Below are 12,235 nucleotides of genomic sequence, written 5' to 3'. Positions count from 1 at the left end.
ACTGAGCCCTGTTCAAAGCTGTTCATGCCCTTGGGTTATAGTTTTCCATGGAAGAAAGGGGAATATATTCCTTGTGAATGTGCATTTGGTGCAGTTCATATTTTGTGAATAATAGCTGAACATCATGCACAGAATAGACTTAATTTCTAATATTCCATTGGCAAAAATCTCTGAAATAGTGTAAACATTTAAAAGTGATTCTTTTATATGTGTAAGGGAGAGATTCCTGTTTTTTATAAAAGTACAAACAGACAGTTCAAAATCAGTCTTCACTTTTCAAACATCTTTTTAATCTTATGACCTATATCTGCATTTTTGATAGAGAGAACATGAACTGAATTGTTTAATAAAATTACAGCAATTTAATGCAGCACATACTAATATTAATAAAGTGCACACCATACAATTATGGTGCTTAAATGCCAATAAAGTTGTGTCATTAAGGAGAGAGTACTACATTATGTAATTGGTTCTTATACTGTCAAAAAAATTATCCTTTAAAATACACAGAATTATATTAAAATGGAAGCTCTAATTTAATGAATGTATAAAGCAGAGTCTTCACCTTTCAAACATATCCTGTGAAGGGCTAATTTCTCAACAGTAATCTAAAACTGACAAAGAATCTGTTTTGACTTTACCATTAGAAGACTAAGGAAAGTCTGGGTTTACATTTCTGATTGTGTCCTGATTTCAGAAAACCAGAGACCCTTTATCCTCCTATATGAATACTGGTTCCATATATCATCTAATGATGATTGCAGGGTCAGCTGGAGCAGGTTGCTGTAGTGGCTTTAGCCATGTCTATTGGCTTTTGAATATCTCCAGGAATGGAGACCCCACTGTCTCTTTGTGCAAACTTTTTCATTGTTTGACCACTCTCACAGCAAATAAAAAGTTTTTCCTTCTGATTGTTTCACATTGTTGCTTGACAGTCTTTGGGAAATTCCTGAAGGAATTCGAGGACATTATGTGTGTTATGGTGAAGTGACCCTTGACTTTCAAGAAGATGAAGCCAAAGATGCAGAGCAATCTTGTGTCAAGTCTAGCAGCAGCAAAAGAATTCTGTGTCCTTAACTGTTCCAAACCATCCATGTCTATCTACAGATAGAAAACACTGCACTTTGAGAAGAAGGATGTCTGTTTAGTAATTATTTTTCTACCCTGGACTTGGACTATGTTGAGCAAGGAGCCCTTAGTTGCGAAACCGAAGCAGGAGGCAGCCAAGATTCCTCAGTGAGGAGGGCTGGGATTTGCTGACCATCGGGTGTGAGATCAGGGCTGGCTGGCAGGAACTGGGCATGGGAGGGAAAATTCATCAGATATTTGATAAGCAAATCTGTTTTGGCCAAAATAGAGCAATGAAAATGAGTGCTAGCCATAGTCTTTGGATGCAGATAAATGGCTGCAATCCTTTGTTTTTATAGTGCTAACTGAAACAGAATGAATATTGCTTTACATCTACTAGAAACAATCACCTGTTACAGTCAAAAGATGCATTTGGCTTTGCCATGGCTGCTATACGCTGCAGTCTTATTGTTATCCTGTGACTCACTGATACCTTCAGCTTTTTTTCCCCCTCTCTTTTGCAAGTGCAAAACATTGTTCTTTGTACTACTGTATTTCATCACGTTTTGTTCACTCAGATTCTTTCTGTGTGATACTTCAGTCCTCTGCGTTAGCAACACCTTTGAACTCTGTCTTATCAAGTAATATAATCAGCAATAAAATTTTTCATTGAGATTTTTAAGGGAAATAAATAAAGATTAATTTCAGGTTTTATTTTGAGGAACACAAGTTGTAACCTTCCACCAGCCTGACAGGTCCTCCTTCAAAGCAGTCTCACCTGCCTTTCAGTCAATTTTACCAAAAATTTCTTCTTCCAGTTCATGCTTGCTTCATTTTTTGAATGCTTTCCTATATAGCACCACTTGCAAGTTCAAATACTTACAAACAAATATGTTTTCCTATTGAGAAAGCAGCTATCTCTACAAAGGAAGATAACAGGATTTTCTCATTTAGAACCTGTTATGACTTGTCTCAAGACAGAAAACTATTTGTTTTTGCTGGTTTACCAAGGGCATGTGAACTTCAGACCAGGTAAGACAAAATCTGTCGAAGTGTAGAGCTTCTTTCTGAGGTAGTCATGATCAGGAAGCCTCCTGCCTGTAACAAAGGATTTACAACGAGACAGTTTTTGTCTTTAAAATAAAGAAAAAATAAATTACCAAATAAACCCTAAAATATAATAGCTGAGCCTGAGTCAGATAAAGGTAAAAATACTTTGGATTCTTATTCAGGCATTTAGAGAGTAACAAAGAAAACAGAGACGTCAGAGTCAAATCTGTTTTTTGTAGCTTTTCATAGGAACACAAGAGGAATATCAGACATCCAGGTGGTTCCTTTAGATACAGCAACAAAAAGAAAATCAAATTCCCTTTCACATTTATGTACTATATGGTGAATTTGCAAACATATTAAAAAGCAGGGATCTATATCGGATGTTGGTCTGACTTATAAAGCCAGAACTAACTCGTTAAGTGAACTAATACTTCAGAACTTTGTGGAAGTTATCTGAATATTTTCAGATCCAATGATTGAGAAGATAAGAGCTTGAGCTACGTGTACTCATGTGTGCGTATATGTACATATATATAAAATATGCATGTATGTACCGACAAATATATATATATATATATATATATATATATACACACAGATTTAATAACTATTTCAGAGTTAATATTACCATTCTGGAAGGGAGCTTAGTTAAGTCAGGGGATGTATGTGCGCTGTTTTCAAATTTAAACTGATTTTACATAGCAAGGGGAAGCTAAATCCACAGGTAATGTCAGTGTTCATTATTTTAATAGAAATAGCTCAAACTCAGAGAAAAAAATGTGTAAATTAGAAGAGAATTACAGAACAGATGTATTTTTCATCTGCTCACTAAGTATAAAAATATTACTCATGGGTAAAATAAGTAATAAAAATAATTATGATAATGATAATAATAATAATAATAATAAATTAAATGTATTGTCTATCAGCTGCTCATTTTGCAAGTAATAGGATGAAGCCAGTACAGTTTAGAAAAGACAACTGCAATGACAGGCCACGCTTTTCAGCTGTTGTGAGGGTGGCTAGTTCATTTACTTTGCTTAAGAGACCTAATTTCTGATGAAGCCTGTAGTTATTTAGGGTTAATAGACTTTCCTCATTTCATTATGCTTCTGTGAACTGTAAAAGTTTTCAAAGTGAGTAGGCTAAGAAATATTCACAGATGAAGATAACTTTCTCATCTCTTTCCTTGCCACTTTTCTGCAGCTAATAAAATAAGATATAGAACTGTACTCTGCAGTTTTCAGCAGTTTTTACATTTCTCTCTGTCAAAGCAAAGGTTGTCTACACAAGCCTGTGGTCTCCTCTTTGGATTCACCACCTGATGACAAGTTGGGCTTCCCATTAATAAAGCTTTGCTTTTCCTTAAAGAAAGAATTCTGAAGAAAGTAGCTGCACATAAAATCCAACATCCTACTCCATCTACCTGGAAGAAAGCAGAAGAGATCCTCCTCTGGACTGAAACTCCCGTTTATTTATCTTCTATTTTCCCATGTTGAGAAAAAAAATGGACCAATGATGTTTGAATTTTAATTCAAATGGAACAAGATCGAGCAGTTTGTTCAACACTTTATTTCTGATGGTGGCATTGTAGGACTCAGTATATTTATAGGCAGCATTTTGCAGAAGTTTAGAGATACAGGATGGTTTCTTCAGAAACTTTCAAATCTTTTGAATATAACACGCTTCCCAATGAACTGGACTACTCATGGAATTAAGAATTCAACAAATGTAGCAACTGTGTTTTGTTCCTTTCTCATTTAGAATTACAGCATCTGCGTTTTAAGTTTGTTTTTGTTTTGTTTTTTGTTTGTTTGTTTTTACTGTCTGCTGGGAAGTTTTCACTGTGAATGCCATGCTCACATATCCATAGTTTAGATGCATGAGCAGAAAAGTAGTATCATAAAATTATGAAAACTTTATTTGTGCTCTTTCAAGACCACAAAATCATAGTGCATACCATCTGTCAAAAATTTGGTTTATGTAAGATTTCCTGTTGATTTAATACATAGAATAGCATAAATTAATTTTGAAAGTTCACGGTCAAAGTTGGCATAAACTGTAAAGTCTGCAATAATATTATTTGATTTTATTTGCTATTACTATTATTGCCAGTAGCTAATTCATCAGTTTGAAAATTTAAGTGAGTTTTTAAACAGATTTGAATTTTTTTGTTGATGCTACTTTTTTTACCCTTTCAATGGTGAAAATGAAACAGGTATTTTTGTATTGTAAAAGCAAATACTAAAAAGTATATAGAATGAAGCAGGGAGAATCAAACAAAACTTATAGCTTCAAACTTTTCTTAGCAGTCCCTGCTCAACTTCCCTCTCTGCTTATGAGATTTGCCTCTGCCTGGGTGTTTTCTGAGCACCAGGGGTCTGTGCGAAGGGATAGCACTTCCCAAATCCCTTCTGTCAATACTCGTTCACTTTGCACAGAACATTTAAATATGCGCCAGAGCAGTGGCTGAAGCTCAGGTGTTTCATCAGGATGAGAAGTGCCCTAAGTATTGGGTTACAAAACCATTCTCACTTTCAATCTCTGTTGTTTAATGACACTCTAAAACATTCTGTTCAGAATGGGAAAATGTCAACAGGAGGAACTCCATGACACAGAGTGTTTTCCCTGGCACATGGCAGCCCTAAAAGAGTTTAGAAGCTGTGCAGGAAACTAAGTGTGGTTTTCCACAAACTGACATCATACACTTGCCAAAGCTATGGATTGAGGTAAAAATAGAAGCACAGTTTTAGAAATCTAGTCCAATACTCTTCTTTTTCTGACCAAAATAATTTGGTAGATTTTTGGCAAACTGCAAAAGAATCATTGCATATTTTAATAAATAGATTATTACACAATCCTTTTTTATTCTTGATAAGTATTACAGTACCTCTGAGTAAACATTGTGTAAATGTTGACTAACTGTTTTTACCACTAGCAGAGTATTTCAAATCACACTTGATAACAACACTTGATCCTGTAAACCATTTTGTTAATATTCTAGGGAAAGAATAAAGGACTGCTCCTTCTCCTGGCATTTAAATAATATTGCCATCACAAACTCCTGTTTGCAAAATGGTGATTTTTTTTCCACAGGGTTAAAGTTTTTCAAAGCTCAGAGAGCCCTTTTGGCATACGACTATATCAGAATTTCAGCTTTTCTTTAAAAAGCAAATTTCCAGCATCAGAGACAAGACTAAGAACTTAAACCTCGAGATCTTAAAAGATAAATAAAAAGCCACTCAAAAATATTGCTTTTATCTTCTCCCATGGGTCTGACTCACATTTGAAGACTGGTACTACTGAAATGACTTGAAGGACAAAAGAAACGAAGACAATATCTGGTCTAGTTTTGCAAGAAAAGAGCTCCACAATTCCACTCACTAACTCCTGTATTTCGTTCCAGTTCCAAAAGCCTCAAATTCCTGTCTTCTACATAGAAAGAAAAACCCCATGATTTTTTTGATGTTTATAGGAAAAAAACAAATGAGCCCCACACCCCTGTGGGCAAGACAGGCAGGAGGGTGAAACAAAGTCATCTGCAATATATTTAATTTAAAATGCAAGTTAATGCAATTAGAAAATACATTTTTGCTTTCCACAAATTAGGACTACTGAGTTCAAATTACAGGTGTGTGACATCCTTTCAGAATGTCTAAGATGCCAGCACAGAAGGAGCACACTGAGAGGAGCACACTGCATGGAGAGAGGGCTGTCATGGGCTGAAGAGAACCAAATTATACCTGCCTCCAGTGAAGCCTCTTCGCATGAGTAGGAGGCAGATTTGATGAGCATAACCGGAAAAAAAAAGTCTGAGGCTGAACATCAGCATACAGGTTAGTGTGGGCTAGATATGGACAGATACACATGAAAAGTTGAAATGGCTTTGAAGAAATAGTCATTATAAACCTTACATGAGAAAAGCCTTATTAAAGATTTTTTTGTTACAGCTCATTGACCCTAAGGTAATTAGCATTAAATATCACTTAGGGAAATTACTAATCTATGGTATCTGACATGGTGAAAGAATAATAGAGGAACTCGCTCTGATTCACGTAGCTCTGAACTTTCCTTTCTAAATACCACGCAGATTTCCAATCTAGTTTCAAGTAACCCACGAGCTGAACTCTAGCCCACAGGATAATAGAGTGAGGGACTGGGTTCCTGCCTTCTTAGCAAACAGGGCTACAAAAAGCCATCACTGAGCATAATTATTTTGCTCATTCTGGTCTGGTTGAATGCCACTGGTCTCCCACATGCCATCCTTAGAAACTTAAGTTGTTGCTTCTGACAACTCAAAAGCCCAAGACCTACGACACGTGCTAACAAACTAGCATGTAGAGCAGCAGAGGATGCCAAGGAAGCAGCCAGAAGAGACTGAGAGTAAGAAGCATGCCCTGTCTCCATCAATGAATATATTAAGACATTCACACCTCTCACACCAAGAACACTGGAACAGGCTGCCCAGGGAGGCTGTAGAGTCTCCTTCTCTGGAGACATTCAAAACCCACCTGGACACCTTCCTGTGTAACCTCATCTAGGTGTTCCTGCTCTGGCAGGGGGATTGGACTAGATGATCTTTTGAGGTCCCTTCCAATCCCTCACATTATGTGATTCTGTGACTCTAGGACAGCACAGACATCTGCATCTCACCCATGAAAGTCAAGGCCTCAGATGTGACCAATAGACATCGAAAAGAAACCTTACAACTTCATATTTGTAAAAGTTATACAGAAAGGATAGGCACTTTGTCTGTGAAGAAAGAAGACTGACTATGAACAAGTTAGGAACAGTTTATAGATCATGACAATGAGAACTTGAGCTATTTTTCCTCCACAAGTGTGTTTGGCTTCATGGTAGTAGCTTTTTGCTGTACCATGTTCGCAAACGACAACTTCCTGGAGATGTAAGCTGCTGTATATTCTTCTGAGATATTAAAAACTCGCTGTTGCTTCTATGTAAGCACAGGCATACTTCTGGCTGGTGACACTTCTGTCAATACTACATCACCCAGGAAATTCTATTTTATCCTAGAATCACTGAAGTTAAGATCTATCAGAGTGCAATTCCTACTTATTATCACAAATAGGTTTCAACAGAGACTCCTTTACAGCACACCTTAGCTACAGCTGAAAACAAAACCAGCTTACTCTTCTTTTTTGAGCCAAAGGGTCCAACAACAACAACAAAAAGCATTTTGGCAACTTTTTTTTTTTCTTTTAATGCTTAATTTTCAATCCAGTGCTGCATTCCCAGAGTCCTTACAGGGTGGCTCCTGTCTTGCTATTTTAGCTATTACTGACAAGTAACTGAATCTATGCCATACCCTGCCTCGCTCTACCACCAGCCCTATTTAGTGGGAAACGTTTTCCCTGCTTCCTGGCTGGAATCTATTCCTCAATCAGTGGCACATTTTTTTGAGCTCTGTATTCAGATTTTTTCTTATTGAAAAAGTCCAAGGATGAGAGATTTCTAGTAGTCTATGCTTTACTTGTACATGGGTCTGCAACCAGGCTTCTAAAATACATCTGTGAACACAACATCAATTTCCTGAAGTCGTGAGCTTTCTATTAACCTTGTTGGTGGCACTGTTGGGTTTTCTTTGAGGTTGCTTACTTCATTTTAGTGATATCTGTGTAATCCAAGGTAGCTCTTCAGAAGTCAATGGAATCATCTAACATAAAACTACATACACGAGTCGAATAAAAGCCTCTGAGTTGCTGGAATAAGTCTGTAGCTCTTCGCCTTCAAGTAACAACTGGGTAATGAAGATGTTCTTTGCTATGAGATTTAATCTGTTAGAGCTTTTCTTTCTCAAATCCCATATAACGTGAATAGATAGCTTTTTACTCTTCTGTGGTACATTTCATCCCTGGCTCTGTGTGCATTTCCAGATGTTAGATCTTTGTAAAATCTGATGACAATTCAGACATAGGACAAGTCAAAGCTTTTTGTACTCTCAGTACAACAGATCTTTGTTACAGGCATGCTGGCTAGATGTTTTCCTGAGATGGCTTTCTGTATGTGATATACCAATGTGTGCGTATGCATCTATATGCTACTATTTGTAAGTTGTTCACTTCTCATGATGACACTAAAAATTTGTTGCTATTATCACTTTCTTTTCACGTGCTGATTATTTTCTAGAAAGTTTAGGTACTTTAGACTATTCTGCTACAATGTATCATAATTCACTAGTAAATTAAATATAGTCAGGCCTGATATATTAATGTGATATTTTTAATGGAAGATTGGGGGCAGGAAGTAGGTTGCAGGAATTCCCTTTTTGCACCAGTAGAGATGACATTGCTTGGCTGTTGTGGTATCTACCACATTGCAAACTACTTCCCACAGCTGCGCTTCCTCTCTTATTTCTCGTTCATGCTCAGTAGATATGAATGCATAACAGACAAATATCTTTGCACATTATAAAGGCGCTGAAATCATAGATGCTTAACCTTAAATGACAGTTTCTACAGATATTTTGAATGGAGAAGTTAACCAAGTTGCCCACTCGGCTTTTCAAAAATACCTCTAGTGTGATCTGACAAAGATCTGAAAATTACTCATATTAGAAAAAGGAATACATTCACTTTATAACCAGCTGAATGTGTTAACTTCTCTGTAGAATACTTTCTTGCCTTGTTTTTCCTATATTATGTTTTTGGAAGTAGAATTCTGCCTCTTTAATTTATCCCCACAGTTCATTTGTGACTTAATGACGATAAGTTATCAGGTAAAAAATGGGAAGTCACAGTGAGCAATTCGTTTGGTTTAGACAAACAACAGTTCAAATACCTTATGGACTTGTCTGGAAACAAAAAAGCAAGCACTGTACAAGAACTGTAGCTTTCCAACCTATGCTAGTATTTGCCAGATGACACATCTTCCACTGAATCCATAGTTAACATTAGCTTCAAATAGCAAGAAAAATAAAGAGACTGCAGTTTCTCATTGTGTTATGCCTTTACAGGCAAAGCTCCGGTTAATAGTTCAGTACAGTAAATCTAATTTGTGCATTTGATCAGAAGCCCCTCGGACACAAACACACTTTGTATACAAAACAAGATGCCTTGGATCTTCATCTTTTTTTGCAAGTCACAGTATAAACCTCCTCTCATCTGAAACCTCACTGGCTTAAAGACATACTCACTTCTTATTAATTTACGAAACCTCCCTGCTAACCAACAAACTCTTAAAAAAGGTCCTCATAGTTCCCAGCTTTTGAAAAGCCTGAGGATTAGTTAAACATTACTTAAATATGCTACATTCAAATATTGCTATATTTGAATATATTTATATTTGAAAGACTTTTGTGAATACTCTAAAATATCGAAACTATCAAATTACAGTTCAGAAAGATAAATATTTTCCTTTTTTTTTTTTTTTAGCTGCATGAATGTCTTTGCAGCATGAGCTAGATTTCATTTTTCTCAAAAATACTCGTAAAATTTGCTTCTAGCCTCATTATGAAGGTCAAGTGATTTTCTGGTTAGGAATGGCTGTAGTATTCATTACAGAGTTTTGTAATCGGGGAAAACCAAGATAATTCTGATAAGGTTTTCTGTTGTTTTAGGGGGTTTTGTTGTTGTTGTTTGTTTTTTGTTTGGTTTGGTTTTTTGTTTGGTTTGGTTTGGTTTTGGTTTTGTTGTGGTTTTTATTTTTTTTTCTGATAAGAAAAATTAAGTAGTATAGATTTCCTCTGGTTTTGTAGAACTGTGGAAGCTTTACTGCTCATTTCAAAATGAGTCTGCAGCATTTAAATTTTGCTGCTCATTTCTTGCTATTGTCAGATAAAAAAAGGTGACCTTTCCATTCATATTTTCATGCTTATCTTGAAGCTACACCATACTTACTCTTTCTTGGCCACACATAAAACTCACAGATAGCCTTAATGAGATCTGTTTATATTTAAGAGAATCTGACTTGTTTCGACCATACATCTTTGAGTTCTGCAATTTGTTGACATGTAATTTGTCGACATGTAATTTGTTGTGGGCTAGGGTGATGTCGAGGGAGAAATATGAGGACTGAAACGTATAGGCTGTGTCAGAACTTTGCTCCATGCCTCTTGCAGTGAAAGTGCATTTCAGATGCACAGCACACCTGCTTTTGACCATACATCCACCTATGCACACGCACAAATAGAGGTGGGATGGTCCTTTCTGTAGCTCTGTGCCATTACAATGGTGTCATGAGGATCCTTCTGCTAATTCTGTGTCTTTTACAATTGTATTTATTGGGTCTGTCTCATCCCACATGAATGTGGGGTTCCCAGCATCTGAAGGGATGTAAGATTTACTTTTTATCTGTATTACTCTTTTTTTTCCTGTCTTATTAAAATAGCAATTTTATTATGCCATTTGTTGTCAGGCCTTTCTTACTGACATATGGAAAGAACCCTGTGCTGTTTCTCTCCTTCTCATCCCCCATCCCTCAGCGCAGAACAGAAGCCAAATTTAAGGCTAAGGTTTTAGGTGAAGAGCTGGATTTTTTCCTCCGTTTCGTCTCCCTCACCAGAGTAAGAAATCTGCAGTTAGTATTCAAAGCTACCTGAAGACTATTAGCCCTGAAAATATTATTACACTAAAAGGCTTCACCCTGCATATAGCAAAACAGCTGCTGACATGCATGTGGACAACTACTCTTATTTCCTTCTGTGTTGATCCACTATTTCAAAACTTTTGGGGTATTGCTTCATGAGTTTTTGTGCAATACTTCAAAGCTAACTATTCACCAGAAAATTTTCTCTGTTCTCAACAAGAAGACTTGCATTAGTGGCAGCATAGAGCTTCCTACATATCATGGCATTGTGCTAATTAAGTTTTACAGCCTGATCATCTAATAGACTTGAAGTCTGTGACACAGTTGTTGCCAAAGTGCTTCCCTGAAGTCCTCAAAAGGCATTACAAAAGTTAGGTAAGTGTTAAATGATCCACTTTCATAACATTTTTTCCAAGTAATTTAGAAACTGATTTACATCACAACTATGGTATTCTATCTCAGGAAACCAACAATTTTGTGGAACCCAAATGATATGATATTTGGTATTTAGGAAGACTATGATAATGGCATTCCAATGTGTCTCCAATTACACAGCTACAAATCATTGGTCACTTTGAATATCTGAATTTAAGTGATAGGATTAAGCTTAGTATAAAAAGAGCATGCCAAATTAATCTCTTTTTGGATTCCAAAATTGAATTTTTTAGGAATTATGGTTTTTTTAAACACAGATGATTATACTTAAAACAATTAAAATAACCTCATGGTCCATTCATTTTAAAGACCTTGAAATCATTCCAGTCTTGAATCTAATTCCAAACTTGCAAGCATTATTAAAGTTACTTGAAGCGTTTAATGCAATACATATGGGATGATAATGTTGCTAACTCCCCCAGAGCTAAGCTGGAAACAAGTGGGTTTTTGCAGTTTGTGACAGAAAGGACAGTACTTCCTCCTAATAACTGAAAACCAGACAAGATCCAGAGATCGTTATTATTTTTGCTAAAGCATTTCTGAAACACATCATGAGCTTCTAAAACAAGTCTCTGATATTCTGCTACCACATTTCCCTACCAGCATTTATTTAAAACACATCTATGTTCATCCAGTGCTCTTAAGAACTTTAAAAGGAATGGCATAAGCTGAAGAACAAGGAGCATCTAGACCAGCCTTGAAGAGGATTTCTATGCACATCCATGTTCACAAGGTTCACAAAAAACAATGTATTATTTTTTTTTAAATTCAGTTTTATCAAAAACTATCCCACAGCTATAATATCGGTCAGACAATTTCAAAGAAAAGACTGCTGTTTATTTTCAATTGTTAATTCATCTTTAATTTCTGTAATTAGAAGGGATAAGTATTTGATAACAAGGAACTCTTCAGCCCTAAAACATTGCAAAGTTTAAGACTGACAAGCACCTCTACTCAGTTTTTGTTCATGATTCTGTTCTAAATTTTCTTGTTCAGTGATCATAATGTATACATTTTGCTTATGTCTGTAGTTCCACCTTCCTGTCACTACTTCAAAGCATCTGTGATCACAGCTGTAAATGAAATAATAGAAAATAATTGTCTGATACGTATTGATTTGTTGATCAGTATCAGT

Source organism: Caloenas nicobarica, chromosome 1 (assembly GCF_036013445.1).
Source record: "Caloenas nicobarica isolate bCalNic1 chromosome 1, bCalNic1.hap1, whole genome shotgun sequence".
NCBI classification, from domain to species: Eukaryota; Metazoa; Chordata; class Aves; order Columbiformes; family Columbidae; genus Caloenas; species Caloenas nicobarica.
This window is presented reverse-complemented; position numbering follows the sequence as displayed.